Genomic DNA, 21,082 nt, shown 5'->3' with positions numbered 1-21,082 from the left:
CCTGTGCCCTGAAGGGGGAATTGGCATGCTGGCCATAGAGGGGCCTGGCACCTATGGATCAACGTCCGTTGCCTGCGGGTCCTGTGGTATTGCCTGAGCAGGCATCATGGCAGCCAGTTTAGAAAGAGAATCTTTCATGGCCTGTTTCAAAAGCATTGGCTACTTGTAGACTTTCTTGGTCTCAGTCAGCTGCGATTCCTTAAAGCAGCTCTGACAGACCAGCTTGTTGGGTAGGGGTGTGGCGCCACAGGCCCAGCATTTTTTCCTCAGCGAACACGTATGAGGAGAGGAAGAGCGATAGCTCTTATGAGATCTAGATCGACCTGTCTAGATGAATGCAACCTGTGGTCTGTACTGCGTTCACGAGGATAAGCATAATGTCCGAATGACTTTCTCAATCTCTTTGAGTAAACAGGGCTAAAAAATATCGAGAAAGAGATGGGGGTTTTTTTTTTTTTTTTTTTTTAAAAACACATTTATCAGTGCGCTCTTTTTATACTCACGCAAGGGTGGTCCCATACCTAATAGACATTTGCGGATCTTGATCATGAGGTGAATGGCTCATGTTGGCTATAGCAAGAGGATCAGCTGAAAATAGGGAGGAGGAAGAAAGCTTCAAAATTGTGCCACAAAAGGAAGGATAGTCTGCGCTTTTTTTTTTTTTTTTAAAGGAAATACCAGAAAAAGACATACCTGGTCAATGACATGACCTGACGAGGCTGCGCACAGTTTGCCAGCAAGCCTCAGACTGATTAATCAGAATTAAAGCCCCCTTCACACCTGTGCGACCTCAAAGTCGCACAATTTTACTGCAAATTTGAGGCGACCTTGTTGCCACGACTCTGATGCGAGTCCGATTGGGCTTATAATGTCCTTTCCTCAAAACGCATCAAAATCATGCCAAAAGCAGTGCAGGTACTACTTTGAAGTCAGTGCGACTTCAAGTTGCACAGATACGAATGGGGCTCATTGGAAATAATGGAGAACGACTTGTCATACGAAGGGGATAATTAAGCAGATGGAGGGGAAGGAGGGATACAACAAAATGGAACAAACTCACCTGGAGAGGAGGGAAAATAAATGTAGATACCTGAAGAAAGATAGCAGGGGGGAGTAAAAAAATGCTGTTCCTGCTGCTGCCGCCATCAATGCCATTCACAAAAAAAGCTCTTTATGCAAAAGAGTTTATGGCAGACTGCGTTCCTCATTAGGAAACTCTGCATACCCCAAAAGATCCGCAGAAGGGGTTCCCAGACTTTTTAGCGCTATGAGCGGCCCGAGTACAGGGACTGCGCTTGGGAGAGGCTGAACCCAGCGGATGCTGCCAGACTAAATAAGGCAGAGGTAGGGACATACTGCTACTCTTCACCAGTCCAGAGGTATGAGGAAAAAAAGGAGAATGCTGGGAGTAGGGGGCGTCTTTCTTTTAAGCTATTCACTAGTCCTGAAGGCGGAGTAGAGGCAGAGCGCTATCACAGGTATGCTGCCATTGAGGCACCAGGAAAATGCATTTTTTTTTACAAAATCTTCTGTCTTTTTTCATTTATAGCGCAAAAAATAAAAAACCCAATGATGATTAAATACGAAAGGACGAAAATTTCATATGGCTACAGTGTTGCATGACTGAGTAATTGTGATTCAAAATGTGAGAGCACTGAAAGCTGAAAATTGGCCCGGTTAGGAAGGGGGTATAAGTGCCCAATGGGTAAGTGGTTAATCTTTCTGTTATATCTAACCACTATTTAAAGTGGTTGTAAAGGCACTTGAATGACAAATGTGCGGTCATGCAACGCTGTACTCATATGAAATTTTTATCAGGTTTTTTTTACACAAATAGAGCTTTCTTATGGTGGCATTTAATCACCACTGGGTTTTTTGATTCTATGCAAAACAAACTATAAACTGAAAGTTCTGAAAAAACAAACATTTTGCATAGTTTGACATAAAATTTTGTAAACAGGTAATTTTTCTCTTTTACTGATGTGCGCTGATGAGGCTGCACTGATAGACGGCACTGATGAGGTGGAACTTATGGCACTGTTTAGGAGGCACTAATATGCCACACTGATGGGCACTGATAGGTGGCATTGATATGCGGCACTGATAGGTGGCACTGATGGGCACTGATAGGTGGCACTGATAGGCGGCACTGATGGGCACTGTGAGCACTGAGTGGCAGCACTGGTGGGCACTGTTGGTACTGCACTGATAATTAGGACACTGATAAACAGTGCCCTGATTATCTGTGCCGATGTCCCTTTAACACTAGTCGAATATCAGCTCTCTTCTCTCCCCATGCTGTCAGCCTAAAGAAAGAAAAGCCGATAACCAGCTTAAGTTTACATCCATGTTCAGCAGTCGTTGGACACAGCTGATCACAAGGTAAAGGCCTGATGTTATTGGCGCTTTACCCCAGTCTGTGATCAGCTGAGTCCAAAGGGGACTTTGGACTCAGCGATCACAGAGCATGCTGCCCACGCACCGCAGGGCGTGTGCAGGCAGCGTGATAGCGGGAGAACGTCCATGTACGCCCACCCTGGCAAAGTAAGCCATGCTGGAGCCGTCTTTTGGCTATAGCGCAGGCGGAAACTGGTTAAATACATACCTGAACCTGATCTTGATCCAGCGATGTTCACATTGGCTCCTGCTGCTGTCAATCACAGCCAGTGAGGAGGGAGCGGGATTGGGGTCTAGCCCCGCTTTGTGTGCCTTATGGACACACAAAGCAGGGCTCAGGAGTAAACACACACCAATGCCCCCACAGCAAGTGGATTGATATTAGGGCACTCTGCCGTGGTTGGAGCCAGAAGCATTGGCGGGGGACCCCAGAAGAGGAGGATCTGGGCTGCTTTCATGCAAAACCATTACATTGAGCAGGTAAGTATGTTTGATATTTTAAGGAAAAAATAAAATGAGGCTTTACAAACACTTTAACTCTTGTAAAACTATTTCATTCTCCTCTCTTGCTTCTCCTTTAATTGTCACAAACCATTATAAAACAATAAAAAGGGCAGATGTGCGTCTCACAAATAAAATGTGCATAAGTGCTGCCATAGGATAGCAGAGGAGGCTCTTTCAAGTATAAGTAACGGCTACACATATTTTCCCCATGTTCAGAAGTAATACATTGACTGCATGCAAGCCAGACTAGGACCTGTAAAGGAATTCTATGTGAAGTACTGATCCAGGCAGAGGGTACCAAAGGATGTATGCCCACAGGTCCAAGGATGGAAAAAACGTTTAATCATGAATATCACCGGTCAGATGTTAATGCTATTTTGCTATTATAAAGTGCAGTAGTCGATAAGAAGATCATTATGAATTGACCATATATTTATATGTATGTGTGCATGTGTACAGTGTAAATATATATATATATATATACATACAGTATCTCACAAAAGTGAGTTTTCCCCCCTTACATTTTTGTAAATATTTTATTATATCTTTTCATGTGCCAACACTGAAGAAATAACGCTTTACTACAATGTAAAGTAGTGAGTGTACAGTTTGTATAACAGTGTAAATTTGCTGTGTACAGTATAACTAAACACACAGCCATTATTGTCTAAACCGCTGGCAACAAAAGTGAGTACACCCCTAAGTGCTAATGTCCAAATTGGGCCCATCATTATTTTCCAGCACTGGCTTAACCTTCTTGGGCATGGAGTTCACCAGAGCTTCACAGGTTGCCACTGGAGTCCTCTTTCACTCCCCCATGACGACATCACGGAGCTGATGGATGTTAGAGACCTTGCGCTCCTCCACCTTCTGTTTGAGGATTCCCCACAGATGATCAAAAGGGTTTAGGTCTGGAGACATGCTTGGCCAGTCCATCACCTTTACTGTTAGCTTCTTTAGCAAGGCAGCGGTCATCTTGGAGGTGTGTTTGGGGTCATTATCATGTTGGAATACTGCCCTGCGGCCCAGTCTCTGAAGGGAGGGGATTATGTTCTGCTTCAGTATGTCACAGTACATGTTGGCATTCATGGTTCCCCCAATGAACTGTAGCTCCCCAGTTCCGGCAGCACTCATGCAGCCCCTGATCATGACATTCCCACCACCATGCTTGACTGTAGGGAAGACACACTTGCCTTTGTACTCCTCACCTGCTTGCCACGACACATGCATGACACCATCTGAACCAAATAAGTTTATCTTGGTCTCATCAGACCACAGGACATGGTTCCAGTAATCCATGTGCTTAGTCTGCTTGTCTTCAGAAATCTGTTTGCAGGCTTTCTTGTGCATCATCTTAGAAGAGGCTTCCTTCTGGAATGACAGCCATGCAGACCAATTTGATGCAGTGTGCGGCGTATGGTCTGAGCACTGACAGGCTGACCCCCACCCCTTCAACCTCTACAGCAGTGCTGGCAGCACTCATACGTCTATTTCCCAAAGACAACCTCTGAATATGACGCTGAGCACGTGCACGCAACCTCTTTGGTCGACCATGGCGAAGCCTGTCCAGAGTGGAATCTGTCCTCTTAAACCATTGTATGGTCTTGGAGCTCAGTTTCAGGGTCTTGGCAATCTTCTTATAGCCTAGGCCATCTAAGAATTCCTTTTTTCAGATTCTCAGAGAGTTCTTTGCCATGCGGTGCCATGTTGAACTTCCAGTGACCAGTATGAGAGAGTGAGAGCGTTAACATCAAATTTAACACACCTGCTCTCCATTTACACCTCAGACCTTGTAACACTAACGAGTCACATGACACCGGGGAGGGAAAATGGCTAATTGGGCCCAATTTGGACACTTTCACTAAGGGGTGTACTCACTTTTGTTGCCAGTGGTTTAGACATTAATGGCTGTGTGTTGAGTTATTTTGAGGGGACAGCAAATCTACACTGTTATACAAGCTGTACACTCACTACTTTACATTGTAGCAAAGTGTCATTTCTCCAGTGTTGTCACATGAAAAGATTTAATAAAATATTTACAAAAATGGGAGGGGTGTACTCACTTTTATGAAATACTGTATATACGGTATATTGTATATTCTTTTTATAGGTTTGTCTCTAGCTTAATTTCTCTTTCACTCTTTTTTAGTTGGGTTTTTCTCACCAGTAATAAAGCTTGGAGAGTGTACTGCTGCAAGGAGTGTCCACCCTCTAGCACAAGCTGTATCTCCCTGGAGGAGCAATTATCACAAACAAGCTTCCTGAACAGCTTCACGATGCTCTGCCCCTATGCAAGGATTGTCTGCCAGAGAGGCACTAATTCAATAACCAGAGCTGCTGATAATATTAAGATCCCATTTCTCGTTGCCACAGGATAGAAATTTGATTTGTGGTAAGTAAAACTACTGAGTCTGACCTTTACTTGTAACACATGAAAAAAAAACAAAAAAAAAAAAAACAACCTGTGTTGAAAAGATTCCTGTAAATGCAGCTAGAAATATCTTTCCATAACAGCAAGGAGAATCAGTAAGCACAATAAAATAAACAATCCCCAGTAAATTATTTGTGAAAATGTTTTACCAGCACTTGCAGTTTGCAAAGTTCAATGCTGCTTTCTTATGATCTCTCAGCGCTCCTTCTCTGAACATCCAGTTTTCGGAGGAACACGTTAACAGTGGACAGTGCAGTCTGGTGCGAGTCTATTCACTTGGAGAAGGGAAGGGATGAGAAGGAGAAAGGAATAGGGGAGTCCTGTGTGTTTCTGTTGATGCACACAGTGTAGGGAGATACAATTCTTGTGTCTGCAAACAATACAGTTGGTAATTAGAACAGTGTAAGAGAAAGGAGAAAACCTGAATCAGGAAGCCTGGGGCAGCAGCTCATGGCACTAACTTAAACCTGAACACAGGCAAAGATTAAAAGATAAAGAAGCTGCCTACTGGTTAAATCAGCTGCTGCAAGTGCTTAAAAACGGAGAGTTTAACCACTTCCTGCCTGCCCACGGTCAAATGACGGCGAATCGGTGCGGCTCTTGTTCTGGGGTGCCCTCATATGACAACGCCCCAGAATGGGGTCGTGCAGCACGGCGATGGTAGCCGCGATGTGTTCCTAGGACACAGTGCTACCTGTGGTTCTTTAGCCATGTGATCGGCTGTGTCCAATCACAGCCGATCAAGTGTAAATGCGGAAGTGTCATTTATCATCTCTCCTCGCCTCACACTGACCAGTACAGGTAATCAGGGCACTGATCATCAGTGCCCTGATTACAGTAAAGCCCCTGCAGTGACACCAATCAGTGCTGCCCATCAGTGCCACCCACCAGTGCCGCCTATCAGTGCCCATTAGTGCCGCATATCAATGCCACCTATCAGCGCCCATCAGTGCGGCATATTAGTGCCTCCTAAACAGTGTCCATAAGTTCCACCTCACCAGTGACCATCAGTGCAGCCTATCAGTGCCGCCTTATCAGCGCACATAAACGAAGGAGAAAAATTACTTATTTACTAACAGAAACTCAGAAAAAGTTTTTTTTTCAAATGTTTTTTTTTTTAAAAAATAAAAAACCCAGCGGTGATTAAATACCACCAAAGGAAAGCTCTATTTGTGTGGAAAAAGTTATAAAAATTTCATATGGGTACAGTGTTAAAAATGACTTTGCAATTGTCATTCAAAGTGTGAAAGCGCTGAAAGCTGAAATTGGCCTAGGCAGGAAGGGGGTTAAAATGCCCAGTAGGCAAGTGGTTAATATCACTTTAAGGCCCCTTTCACACACTCCGTCCATCGGACGGACTCCATTTTTCTCAGCGGGGGATCGATCCGCCGATCCCCCGCTGAGCAGGAGGATGACAGCTGTTCTCCGCGCTGTGTGCAGAGACACAGCTGTCAGTTCCCCATGCATCTCTATGGGGGAAATCGGATGGGAACGTCGGGCCGTTCTCATCCGATCCGCTGGACGGATGGAAAATAGGGTTTCCATCCGTCCAGATTTGACGGATCGGATCAGATGTCAGCGGACATGTCTCCGCTGACATCCGATGCCCCACAGGGATGCATGGGGGGACCGTTCAGATCCGCCTTAAAAACGGACAGGCGGATCTGAATGGTCCGCCTGTGTGAAAAAGCCCAAACTCTTTTTTACCACTTCTGCAACAACTACATGTTTTTAAAACTTTTGAACAGAATGTGGTCTAACATATAGTTCTCCCCTTAGCCCCCATCTATTGATGCTTACCCAGTGGTACTGTGACGGTAATTTAAAAAAGCCTCTACAGTAAGAAATACATAGGCTGACTTTCTGAAAGTACTAGGTACCTGGCTGTCCCTGGCTTCAGTTCTAAGTCAGAGACGTCAAAGTGTCATTTGCAACTAAGCAGCAAGTAGGCAGCATGTGGCAGCCTACACAAGTACAGGTTTTCTATGGAGGAAGCTATACTGATTTCAGGTTACATTTTTTATTATCTTTGAAAGGCGGACCCGATCAGAACATTTGTGTGAAAGGGCCCATCATTTTCTATTTATATAAATCTTTTTTTTTTACACATAACACATTTAACCGCTTAAGGACTGCCTCATGTACATATACTGCAAAATGACGTACCTGTACGTAATTTCTTCTTCCTGGTCTGGGGTGCGCACGGCCTATGTAAACAAAGCAGATCACCATTTTGCTAGTAAGGAAGACAGAGATCTTCTGTTTCTGCTAAGCAGGAACACATATCTCTGTCTTCCTACAGTGCAACCATCCCCCACACAGTATGAAAGCACTCCCAGGGAACACATTTAACCCTTTGATCCCCCCTGATGTTAACCCCTTCACTGCTAGTGTCGATAGTACAGTGATAGTGCATTTTTTTTAGCACTGATAACTGTATTGGTGTAACTGGTCACCAAAAAGTGTCACTTAGTGTCAGATTTGTTCGCCGCACAGTCCCGTTAAAAATCGCTGATCGCCACCATTACTAGTAAAAAATATTAAAAAAATAAAAAGTCCAAAAATCTATCCCATAGATTGTAGACGCAGGTCCCGAATCTCCTTGTGTGGATTTAATTCCTGCAAAGGTTCAGGTGATGTCCGAACTACCTAAGGCCCCCCTTTCCCTGTTCAGGGAATTGAATTACCTAGCCCCGATTTTATTTTCTGACCAGGGTGGTTTTTCCTCTAGACGAATTTCAGGAACTACAGGCCGTGAATAGAGGTTTGTCTGGATCAGGGATTCCTACTATGGTGAAGGTGAGGGGAAGTCCCCTTCCCCTTGTCAGCAAAATATACCATTGTAAGTGGAAAGCGTACATTTTTCTTGGTGTGAGTCGATTGGCGCTCACCCTTGATTCTTTTCTGTGGCTCTGATCTTAACCTTTCTTCAATGGGATGTTGAACAGAAGTTGGCCTTGAGTACCATCAAGGGCCAGGTGTCTGCCTTGGAAATCTTCTTTCAGTGACTCCTAGCCATGCACTCTGTAATTCATACCTTCACTCAGGAGGTTTGACATGTGGCTCCACCTGTACAATCTCTTTTACCGCCGTGGGATTTAAACTTGCTCTTGGTTCTTCAGAAACATCCATTTGAGAATATTTGGGAGATTCTCTTGCCTACGTTATCCCAGAAGGTGGCATTCTTTGTGGCTTTTACCTCGACCTGTAGGGTTTTGGAGTTGGCGGCATTATCCTGTCGTAGTCCTTTTTTGATGGTCCATAGGGATAAGGTTGTTCTACGTCCCTGTCCATCATTCCTGCCCAAAGTTGTCTCTGACTTCCATTTGAATGAGGACATTGTGTAGATTTCCTTGCTTCCCAAGCTGGCTAATCCCAGAGAATTTGCCTTGCATACCTTGGATGTGGTTCGTGGGATTCGGGTGTATCTAGCAGCTACGGAGTCCTTTCGGAGGTCAGACTCGCTTTTATGTGGTTACAGACGGAACAAGGAAAGGGCTTGCCGCTTCTTCGGCTACCATCTCCAGATGGATCAGACAGACGGTAACTCAGGCCTATTCTCAATTTCCTCCTTTCCCTGTCAGAGCGTATTTTACTCAGGCGCTTAGTACTTCTTGGGCCTTCCATCATCACGCATCAATATCTCAAGTGTGCATGGCGGACAATTGGTCGTCGGTGCATATACGTTCACAAAATTCTACAAAGTAGATACTCTGCCTTCTTTTGGCCGCAAGGTTTTGCAGACTGCTGTTAAGAGGGGCTGTTCCCTCTCGATGGGTGTTTTTCTTTAAAAACATTTTTGCAGATGGGGCTCCTGTGGCTCAGTAAGGCTCCTGTGTTCTGGTTAGGGCTCCTATGTTTAGCCTTGGGTTATTTTCCCCACATTTTTCTTTTCACACTGCTTTTAAATGTCCCAGCAGTTATGATCTATGGAGCACTGTGTTTGTCAATGAACGAAAGAGAAAATGGGATTTTTGTACTTACCGTATCATCCATTTCTCTGAGTTCATCGACGGACACAGCACCCACCCATGTAAGAAGTTCTGATATTTCTAATTCTGCTTGCTACTAAACTGATTACCTAGAGCAAAGAGGGGCGTTATATACCAGCTAAGGATGGCCCATGAGGGTAGCCCAGTAATTTTTGTTCTGCCTAGTCCTACTCCTGGAGGAGGCAATATAACGTAGTAGTTATGCTCTATGGAGCGCTGTGCCCATCAATGAAAATGGAGAGAAAATAGATTTTACAGTAAATACAAAAATCCCATTGTTGAGCTTTGTAAACAACAGCTTTTATTCAGTAAGCAGTAAAGATTAGCCTGATAAACATGAAAAGAAGTTTAAAAATCTGCTGGCTGAGAATGCACTGTGGATGTCAAGTATTCATATGCAATATTTCATATACTGATTACAAAAATGACAACCTGTATTGTGTTTTTTTTTTTTTTTGTTTTTTTTTATCAGTGACACTATTTAATTTTAAATTGTATTTTAGTCCTGAATATAATACATAAAAAAAAACTGTGTACAAACCGCCCTTTATGTGTGGGTACTGTTCTAGCTTACTGTAAAAAAAAAAAAACTAGGCACCATCATCTGGATATACTGTATGTATAGTGCCTTGCGAAAGTATTCGGCCCCCTTGAACTTTGTGACCTTTTGCCACATTTCAGGTTTCAAACATAAAGATATAAAACTGTAATTATTTGTGAAGAATCAACAACAAGTGGGACACAATCATGAAGTGGAACGAAATTTATTGGATATTTCAAACTTTGTTAACAAATAAAAAACGGACAAATTGGGCGTGCAAAATTATTCAGCCCCTTTACTTTCAGTGCCGCAAACTCTCTCCAGAAGTTCAGTGAGGATCTCTGAATGATCCAATGTTGACCTAAATTACTAATGGTGATAAATAGAATCCACCTGTGTGTAATCAAGTCTCCGTATAAATGCACCTGCACTGTGATAGTCTCAGAGGTCCGTTTAAAGCGCAGAGAGCATCATGAAGAACAAGGAACACACCAGGCAGGTCCGAGATACTGTTGTGGAGAAGTTTAAAGCCGGATTTGGATACAAAAAGATTTCCCAAGCTTTAAACATCCCAAGGAGCACTGTACAAGCGATAATATTGAAATGGAAGGAGTATCAGACCACTGCAAATCTACGAAGACCTGGCCGTCCCTCTAAACTTTCATCTCATACAAGGAGAAGACTGATCAGAGATGCAGCCAAGAGGCCTATGATCACTCTGGATGAACTGCAGAGATCTACAGCTGAGGTGGGAGACTCTGTCCATAGGACAACAATCAGTCATATACTGCACAAATCTGGCCTTTATGGAAGAGTGGCAAGAAGAAAGCCATTTCTTAAAGATATCCATAAAAAGTGTTGTTTAAAGTTTGCCACAAGCCACCTGCGAGACACATCAAACATGAGGAAGAAGGTGCTCCGGTCAGATGAAACCAAAATCAAACTTTTTGGCAACAATGCAAAACGTTATGTTTGGCGTAAAAGCAACACAGCTCATCACCCTGAACACACCATCCCCACTGTCAAACATGGTGGTGGCAGCATCATGGTTTGGGCCTGCTTTTCTTCAGCAGGGACAGGGAAGATGGTTAAAATTGATGGGAAGATGGATGGAGCCAAATACAGGACCATTCTGGAAGAAAACCTGATGGAGTCTGCAAAAGACCTGAGACTGGGACGGAGATTTGTCTTCCAACAAGACAATGATCCAAAACATAAAGCAAAATCTACAATGGAATGGTTCACAAATAAACATATCCAGGTGTTAGAATGGCCAAGTCAAAGTCCAGACCTGAATCCAATCGAGAATCTGTGGAAAGAACTGAAAACTGCTGTTCACAAACGCTCTCCATCCAACCTCACTGAGCTCGAGCTGTTTTGCAAGGAGGAATGGGCAAAAATTTCAGTCTCTCGATGTGCAAAACTGAGACATACTCCAAGCGACTTACAGCTGTAATCGCAGCAAAAGGTGGGGCTACAAAGTATTAACTTAAGGGGGCTGAATAATTTTGCATGCCCAAATTTTCAGTTTTTTATTTGTTAAAAAAGTTTGAAATATTAAATTAATTTCGTTCCACTTCATGATTGTGTCCCACTTGTTGTTGATTCTTCACAAAAAATTACAGTTTTATATCTTTTAATCTTTATGTTTGAAGCCTGAAATGTGGCAAAAGGTCGAAAAGTTCAAGGGGGGGTGAATACTTTCGCAAGGCACTGTGTGTGTATATATATATATATATATATATATATATATATATATATATATATATATATTGTGAGGGATTAGCTCGGTGGCGGGTGTAGATGACTCCTTGGGGGGTGCGTTTTCACAGAGAAATAGCCCAAAAGTGCTTGCAAACAACAGGTTTATTCTTCAAACAAGTGCATGCAGCAAAAACATCAAAATAAAATAAAACAAAATAAATCCTTGCCTCTGTGGGCGGCTACCTTCTCACGCTGGAACCTACCTAAGAAGTCTTCCCAACCTACTGTTGGGCCGACACTGCTGATCCTACAGCAGACACTCAAATGTCCATTTGTTTGCTTTTCACACAGCACAAACATTGTCCATTGAACATGTCCCTTTGTTTTCTTTCACATCAACAACACTTCGTCTTCTCACCTTTGAGACGTCTTCACTCTTGGTTACCGTCCCGGGCACACATCACTCCGGGGGGTCTTCTCCCAGGCCCACACATCCTGTCGGGAGGCACACGCTGACTGTCCTCCTGCTCCCAGCCCACATGGCTTCAGGATGCAGCTTCTGGAGGCAGCAAACAACAGGAATTTCTCTGAACAAATTATAGAGCCTTAACTCCCTCATTCTGAACAGGTGAAGGCCTTTCAACTTCCTGCTGGCTAGCTCTGTAGCCAACACCCTAAATTAATTAATGGACTTCTCAATCAGGTGGAAAATGTATCTCCTTCCTGTGACTACATTCCCAGATTTAGCTGACTTCCTGTCACATACCCCCCCCTCTTGTTTCAACCCTAGGGTTGGGACACATATTTCCAGGCACGCATGTGTCAGGCACTGCTGACTCACTGATAAGCCTCCTATTATCCTCAAGCTTCCGGATGAAACTGTTTTGTCATCTTCATTGACGGATTTCTCATAAATGCCACACAGTTTGTCTCTCATCTCATATACACATTCTTCAACTGCATTTTTGGCATCATTTCGCTCCTTCTCGTTTCTGTCATCTTCATTGACAGCTTTCTCATAAATGTCAGACAGCTTGTCCCTCATAACCGTCTGTCCAATCCACCATGGAGGACCGTGATCCATAGGCAACTCAATTGGGCTAGTCTTAATGTCTTCAACATTCTTAAGACGCCTCTCTCTGCAATCCATAAATGTTTTCCACAAAACTTTGAGAACCTTTGCTTCACTAAGCTTTGTTCCAAGTAGGGACTCTTGACATCCCTCTGTGACTTGAGTTGCCTCTCCATACATCTGTACACAATCATTGACTTTTTGTTGTAAAAGGGAATGATCTTCCTTCTTGAGCTTTGCTTGCTCTAAGATGCTGTGCAGAGGATTTTCCAATTGAGACAACAGGCTGTCACACATTTCTTCAAAGTGACCCCTGTTCCTTTTCCCAGAGATATCAATATCATTCACCAAACATTTCATATTCATAGGCAGATCTGAAGCATTTGCACTCATCAACTTCTTAAACTTTTCGCCCTCCTGAGCGAGTCGCAGTAAAGGCCTACTATTTGATTTGATATTCAGTTTATATTTCTTGCCAAACTCTTCACAGAAGAAGCCAACCAGAACATCATCAACTTTCCTTCCACCAACATAGGGGTCAAAGGCAACAACACAGTTGAACCCAGCGATCTGGGTGGTATCCATTATAGACCTCCTCTCTGCATCAGTGAAGAAGCATGGAACTGCAACACATTCTTTTACAGGTTTCTTCAATGCACTTTCTGCTGAACTATTTGACCGCTCAAGGTCACCTAGTTCTTTTTCTCTATCTGAATTCCACATGGAATGCATCTCAAGATCACGATCAAACTTCTGCCACCCGTCTTTCACCAGTTCCATTTTGGAAACACTCCCTGAAAGGCACTTATTCATTTGCTTCACGTTTTCACCAACAGCCTTAGTTTTCTCCACTAGGTTTTCAGCCTGAACTGAGAAATCACCACATTTCTTACTCAGCTCCTTTGTTTGCTGAAGCTCTAATGATACATTTTCCAATGCTTGAAGTTTTTGAAGGAACGGTTTATTCCAAAGGGGTGATTCAAGCCACATGTCGTCACATTTCTGAGGCTCACTCAGGACAGACCCCAAAACACTGATCCTTTTAAAAACTGCATCAGGCACACTATCCCCTCTTTGGGACAGATCCTCTGTTGCCTGGAATTCCTCTTCCAGTTCCTGCAACGGAATCTTCATCTCTTCTACTTGCTGTTCTAAGGCTCGCTTAGACTTTTCTAGCTCCTGAACGCTTTTCACAACATCATCCTTGGAGCTGACCAATTCTTCCATTTCTGTACGCAGCTGTTTAACACTTTCTAGTTCAGCCTTACACTCTAGAGCTTCCTCCAAAGAGCGAGCCAAGAACAGGGCTTTGCTCTCGTTATCACGCGCCTCCGTTTTTGCACGGTCGCGTTCTTCTGCATATTTTGCAGACACAGTCTTCTCTTCACCAAGCATCTGATCAAACTTCTTTTTCACATCTTCAACACACTGTAATGAACCAACGCTTTCTTCCATGCGTTTTTTCATATCCGCTATCTGAGCTTGCAATGTTGCGACTTGCTCTGATAGGTTTTTCTTTGCTTCCGCCTCCTCTTTTAATTGTTCCAGGAAGCCATTTTTCTCATCTTCCATTTGTTTGAGCTTTGTGCTAAAACTCAGCCTTTGACACCTCTCTTCCTGTAAGAGTTCCTGCGTGTCTTGCAGCTGCGATTCCAAGATAGAAAAATCTTCCGCAATTTCTCTAGATTTGCTGTCTGCTTGAGAAAGCTGATTTGTAACATTGTCCAACTCAACCTGCAGTCGGTTTGCCTTCTCTGACAGCTTAGCACACAATCGGTCACCTTCTGACACCTTGACTTGCGATTCCAGAAGCTGTGCCTCTACTTTTTCCCTCTTATGTTCACAATCTTCTTTTCCCTGCATAAGAGCCTTCACCTCATTGGCTAGCATCTGGGAATAAGAATGTAATTCTGCCACACAGGCTTCTTTCTCCTTTAACTGCTGCTGGACACGTTGGGCTTCCCCTTTCCAACTTTCACAGTCCGCACGCCATTCATTTACCACATTGCTCAAAGTAGTGAGCTCATACACAGTACTCAGTAATTTAGCCTCTCTTTCACTTTTCTCGTTGTCGCTGAGAGACAATGTCGTTTTCAGAGCGACATTCTGTTCCTGCGACTCCTGCAGGTCTATTTTTGTAGCTCCCAAAGACTGAAGACTTTTTTCCAGCTGATTACGCAACTCCAACATATCAGCCATACTTTGCTTCTGCAAAGTCTGAATTTCACTTTCCTTTTCCATGAGGATGGTATCTTTCTCCATTATAGTCTCTCTGCGTTTTTGCAACTCGATCAAAAGAAGAGCAGTGGATTCTTCCCACTGTAACACATGAGACTTGAGTAGTTCATTCATTTCCTGCAAGTTTCTATGCTCCATTTTAAGCAATTCCAAGGCTTGTTCCTTTTCTTCCATTTTCCGTTGCAAGGCATCCAACTCAGCCCTGCACACATACTCGGTTTCCTCCATACCGATGGCCTCCATTGGCTGCTGGCGTCTCTGTTTCCAGCCTGCCATGCTCTCTTGGTGATCCTTTTGTTGAGCTGCAAAGCTCCGTTGTTTCAGCATCTCCCCCATTTTGGGTTTACTTTTCATCTGAGAACCCTGCGTCTCCAAAGCAGTTTCATTTGCCCCAGTGTTGCTAGGAACAACAACTTTTCTCTTTAGCCGATTCCGTTCAGGCATGGATGGGGCTGGTTCAGACGGCAACATCCCCTCCATCCATAGAATCCGGTCTCTCATTTCATCTATCTTTGCATTTTTCAGGCGTTTGGACCGCCCCATCTTCAATAACTCCACAAACAAATTTTTCACAGTCCAGCAAACAATTTTCAGACCACTGTCTCTTCAACACATGTAGTTTTTCTCTCTCTTGCAGGATCTCTTTTCCTGCACACACAGTTTGTGCAGTCACTTGCACCAGACACAACAAAGTTCATCAAATAATTTTGAGACCGCTGTCTCTTTAAAACACTTTTTTTTTTTTTTTCTGTCAGGATCTTCTCTCCTGCACACATAGATTGTGCAATCTCATGCACCAGATAAAGTTCATCAAACATTTGCACTTCCTTGCAGGGATCTCTGCTTATGCCCACTGCATACCTCCACCATATGTGAGGGATTAGCTCGGTGGCGGGTGTAGATGACTCCTTGGGGGGTGCGTTTTCACAGAGAAATAGCCCAAAAGTGCTTGCAAACAACAGGTTTATTCTTCAAACAAGTGCATGCAGCAAAAACATCAAAATAAAATAAAACAAAATAAATCCTTGCCTCTGTGGGCGGCTACCTTCTCACGCTGGAACCTACCTAAGAAGTCTTCCCAACCTACTGTTGGGCCGACACTGCTGATCCTACAGCAGACACTCAAATGTCCATTTGTTTGCTTTTCACACAGCACAAACATTGTCCATTGAACATGTCCCTTTGTTTTCTTTCACATCAACAACACTTCGTCTTCTCACCTTTGAGACGTCTTCACTCTTGGTTACCGTCCCGGGCACACATCACTCCGGGGGGTCTTCTCCCAGGCCCACACATCCTGTCGGGAGGCACACGCTGACTGTCCTCCTGCTCCCAGCCCACATGGCTTCAGGATGCAGCTTCTGGAGGCAGCAAACAACAGGAATTTCTCTGAACAAATTATAGAGCCTTAACTCCCTCATTCTGAACAGGTGAAGGCCTTTCAACTTCCTGCTGGCTAGCTCTGTAGCCAACACCCTAAATTAATTAATGGACTTCTCAATCAGGTGGAAAATGTATCTCCTTCCTGTGACTACATTCCCAGATTTAGCTGACTTCCTGTCACAATATATACACTGTGTATATACATTCGTGTACACATGCACACGTTATTTTATAAACAAAAAGGGAATACAAGAAAAAGGCTTCCAAGAGCACTATGGGCTGTCTAAAAAAAGTAAGAGCACAGAAGTGGTTATCTCCTATCATTCTGTCTATGACTGAAACCTTGGATAGGACATGAGTAAGGAAAGGGGGAGAGGGGATGTATAGTGACAGGATCACAAACTGAGTAGTTATGTGCTCTTGTTGCATGGTTCCCTTGCTAGCAGAACCACTATGATGTTCCTCAGTCACTGCTCCCTTGCGTGTTGGAGAGATTCTTCAACGTCTCAACTAACGAGGCCTCCTTCACACGGGCGTGTTTAAGAGAATGCACGAGCAAGGGCTGTGTTGGCCCACACAGGCATGCACCAGTGTTCTATGCATCCTTGTGTAGGCAGTCCCATTCATGTCATTTGGAGTACAGCTGGTGCATGGACACTGCATGGGCCACTGCTCTCAATCTGACACATGTTTGTGTGGGGGAGTAGATCCGAGAACCCAGGCAATATGTGCTTAACCCCCCCTGGCGGTATTCCCGAGTGTGGTTCGGGGTTAACTTTCAGTACCAAAAGCGGTAACCCCGAGCCACATTCGGGATTACCCCGCAATGTTACTCACCTTCCCTGCGATCCCCCGCCGTCCTCCCGCCCCCCTCCCACCCCCCCCTCCCACTCTTTCCCCACTGTGTGCTCGGCCGATTGCCAGCACTTGCCTTCCGGTTCCCTTCCCTGCGAGCATTGTGATGCAGGGGGGTGGAACCGGCGGCAAATTTAAAAGTGTAAAAACACTAAAAGACATGATAAAAAACTGTGATCCTAACGGATTACACTGTACCATGCCATTTCACCACAAGATTTTATATTAAAATTCCCAGCAAGGAGTATTATCTCCAAGGGTTAGGCTGGATTCATCTCTTTTTCATAGATAGTGTAGGACCCACTGACAAAGGGGTACTTTGACGCAGTAGTGGGCTTGAGCACGATATGGCCATATGGTGGGACCAAACCCCCATTTTTATTTATGGATTGTCTTCAGATTTGGTAGTTATTTCTTTTGCATTTGCGCGCTATTCTTTTTTAATATACATGTCTTTTGGTTCATAGCTGCACCAGCTTTAGAAATACATGGGTATGCTCCCCCAAATTTTTTACCACAAGATTTTACCTGGTGACTTTTCCAGTGCCCTGCCTGTGCTTTTCCAGTGCTTTGTGCCTGGAAAATTTTGAACGTCTATGGCGTCCAAAAAGCGTTCTTTTTGCGCAAAAGCGCTTTTAGACAAACTGGAAAACAGCGACAGCGAAACTGAGTTACTTGAAGAACTGAGCGATAGCGTTTCGTGGGAAAATTCGTCATCAGGTACGGAAAGTGACGACAGCGACGATTCTGATGTCTCTTTCTGGCACATAGCTTGTGGAATTTGGGAAGTATATCAAATGTTTCTTCAAAATTTCCAACAGAGCAATGTGCCAGAATCATCGCTGCCGTCACTTTCCGTACCTGATGACAAATTTTCCCACGAATCGCTATCGCTCAGTTCTTCAAGTAACTCCGTTTCGCTGTCACTGTTTTTCATTTTGTCTAAAAGCGCTTTTGTGCAAAAAGAACGCTTTTTGGACGCCATGGTCGTTCTCAATTTTCAAGGCACAAAGAACTGGAAAAGCACAGGCAGGCGGGAAGACGGCGGGAGGACGGCGGGGGGAGGACAGCGGGGGAGGATTGTGGGGGAGGACAGAGGGAGGTCGGCGGGGGGAGGACAGCGGGGGAGGATTGTGGGGGAGAACAGCGGGAGGACAGCGGGGGGAGGTCGGCGGGGAAGGACAGCGGGAGGACGGCGGGGGAGGACAGCGGGAGGACGGCGGGGAAGGACAGCGGGAGGACGGCGGGGGAGGACGGCAGGGGGAGGACAGCGGGGGATCGCAGGAGAAGGTGAGTTTTAAAATGTAAAACAACAGATTTCAATGCAAAACAATGTACCGCTTTTAGCACAGAAATCTGGACATAATCAGACCGCTAGGGAGTTTAATACGCCTGTGTGAATGAGGCCTTGGGCACATTGGTCATCTTGGTACTTCCTTTTTGCATAGCTACTTGATTTAACCCCTTCATGCCTAAACCTTTTTCCTGACACTTGTTGCTTACAAGTTAAAATCTGTATTTTTTGCTAGAAAATTACTTAGAACCCCCAAATGTTATATATATATTTAGCAGAGACCCTAGAGAATACAATGGTGATTGTTGCAATATTTTATGTCACACTGTATTTGCGCAGCAGTCTTTCAAATGCAATATTTTTGGAAGAAATACACTTTCATGAATTAAAAAAAAAACAGCACAGTAGTTTGCCCAATTTTTTTGTATAATGAAAAAGATGATTATATGGCGTGTACATAGATACCTAACATGTCATGCTTTAAAATTTTGCACACTCGTGGAATGGCAAAAAACTACGGTACTTAAAAATATCTATAGTCTTTAAAAATTTATAACGGTTACCTGTTTAGAGTTACAGAGCTGGTCTAGTATTAGAATTATTGCTCTAACTCTAACGATCGTGGAGATACCTTGCATGTGTGGTTTGAACATTATTTACATTTTCGGGCGTGACTTACGTATGTGTTCACTTATGCACGTGAGCACGGAGGAATGGGGTGCTTTAAATAATTTTTTCTTATTTCTTTTCTTTTTTTTTTTTAACACTGTACCTTTGAATTTTTTTTTTTTTTTGTTTGTGATCACTGTTATTGCTGTTCCAGGGAATGTAAACATCTCTTGTGACAGTAATAGGCAGTGACAGATACTCTTTATGGAGAATTCTGGGGTCTATAAGACCCCAAATCCCTCCTCTGCACCAGTGTTAATTTTGTCGACTAAAACCGACTAAAACGTTTTAGTCGACTAAATTAACACAATTTTAGTAGACTAAAATATGACTAAAACTAAAACAATTCAGATGACTAAAATACGACTAAAACTAAAATGGCATTTTAGTCTTAAGACTAAAATACGACTAAAACTAAAATGGCATTTTAGTCAAAAGACTATAACTAAAACTAAATCGAAATTTGCTGCCAAAATTAACACTGGTGCATGCTCAAAGCTTAATACCATAAATAATAACATATTACATTTTTCACTCCAGGACCAGCAGTAGTATATAATTTGGAGTTTGGAAATTGTAGAGAAATGCTTAAATAATGCATTACAAATTACAATTGAACTACGCCCATTCGATTATAGATGACTAAAATGAATTTTAGTCGACTAAAATGTAGGACGTTTTAGTCGACTAAAATGTACTGGAGTTTTGGTCGACTAAAATGTACTGCAGTTTTAGTCGACTAAATACGACTAAAACTAAAACACTTGCAGAAGACTAAAATGGGACTAAAACTAAAATGCCATTTTAGTCCTAAGACTAAGACTAAAACTAAATTGAAATTTTCTGCCAAAATTAACACTGCTCTGCACTTTCAAGCTGATCAAAGCCGATTCCTGCTTTGTTCGTGTCTCTGACCAGCCAATGGATGTGGCGGCTGGTCACTTGGGTCTCACGGTGGGACTGGAGACAAGGGCAGAGTGGCTGAGGGCGGCCCCTCCTGCTTCTTGTGATAACGGCCGATCGGCTGCTTAGCTGCATCAGATGTTTTCACAGGAAAGCCCACTGTCCGCTCTAAAAAACAGTACTGGGGTGAAGCCTGCAGCTGCAGGCATCAGCCTTGCACAACCCCTTGAAGCCAAACGACACATATTTGCATTATGTCAGCGTTATTAATTTGAACTTTACTTTAAAGTGACACTAATCTCTTCCAGATCTCGAAATTCCTCTTTTGTTTCACTGCTGTGATCCAACCTCCTTTTAGATGGTGGTTACACTTCAGTGGCGGCTGGTGCTCCATGGGCTGGACCACGCCAGGCCGCACACACTACCCCACCCCCCGGACCACAGGGAGACAGGGGAGACAGGAGAGGACAGAGAGGATGAACAGACAGGACCACCCCCCCCCCCCTACTCACCCTGCCTGGATGCAGCAGCAGCAGCAGGCGGCGGCGTCAGCTTCGGCTTCTTCCCGGTCTTCTGCGTCTCCTCCCTCCTCCTCCATGCCCAATGGCATGGCTTCTCCTTTCGGCCAATCGGGAAACGGGTCTCAAAACCTGCTTTCTGATTGGCCAGGAGGAGGATCCGTGTGAAAAAAGCGAATTTTCATTGCTATTGTCACACAACTGGGTGGGCTCGGGCGCGCTGCTCTGCGCCCTGAGCCCACCCTTTTTTTTAGCCTGTGAGAGCCTCTGGCTCTAATCACATGGCTAAAAAAAAAAAAAAGCCCCATTGAACTCCATGCGACGGGCGCCCCGCATGTAGATTAGGGGGCCGGACACATGGATAGGGGGGGCGGCGCCCGTGCACCCCATATGACCAGACATTTAGTCTCCATGGTCCCCCAGTATATAGGAATGTAGCCAAGAGAGAAAGAGGTAACCGCACTTCTGACATAGAATAATAAAATAATACAAACTTCATGGCACACATGGAAAGAGCAAGGTTGACGTGTTTCATAGATCTAACCGCTCAGTCATAACATAAACAAGGCAGACCACTGTTC

The sequence above is a fragment of the Pelophylax lessonae genome, assembly GCF_965119305.1.
Source record: "Pelophylax lessonae genome assembly, chromosome: 1".
Lineage (NCBI taxonomy): Eukaryota > Metazoa > Chordata > Amphibia > Anura > Ranidae > Pelophylax > Pelophylax lessonae.
This window is presented reverse-complemented; position numbering follows the sequence as displayed.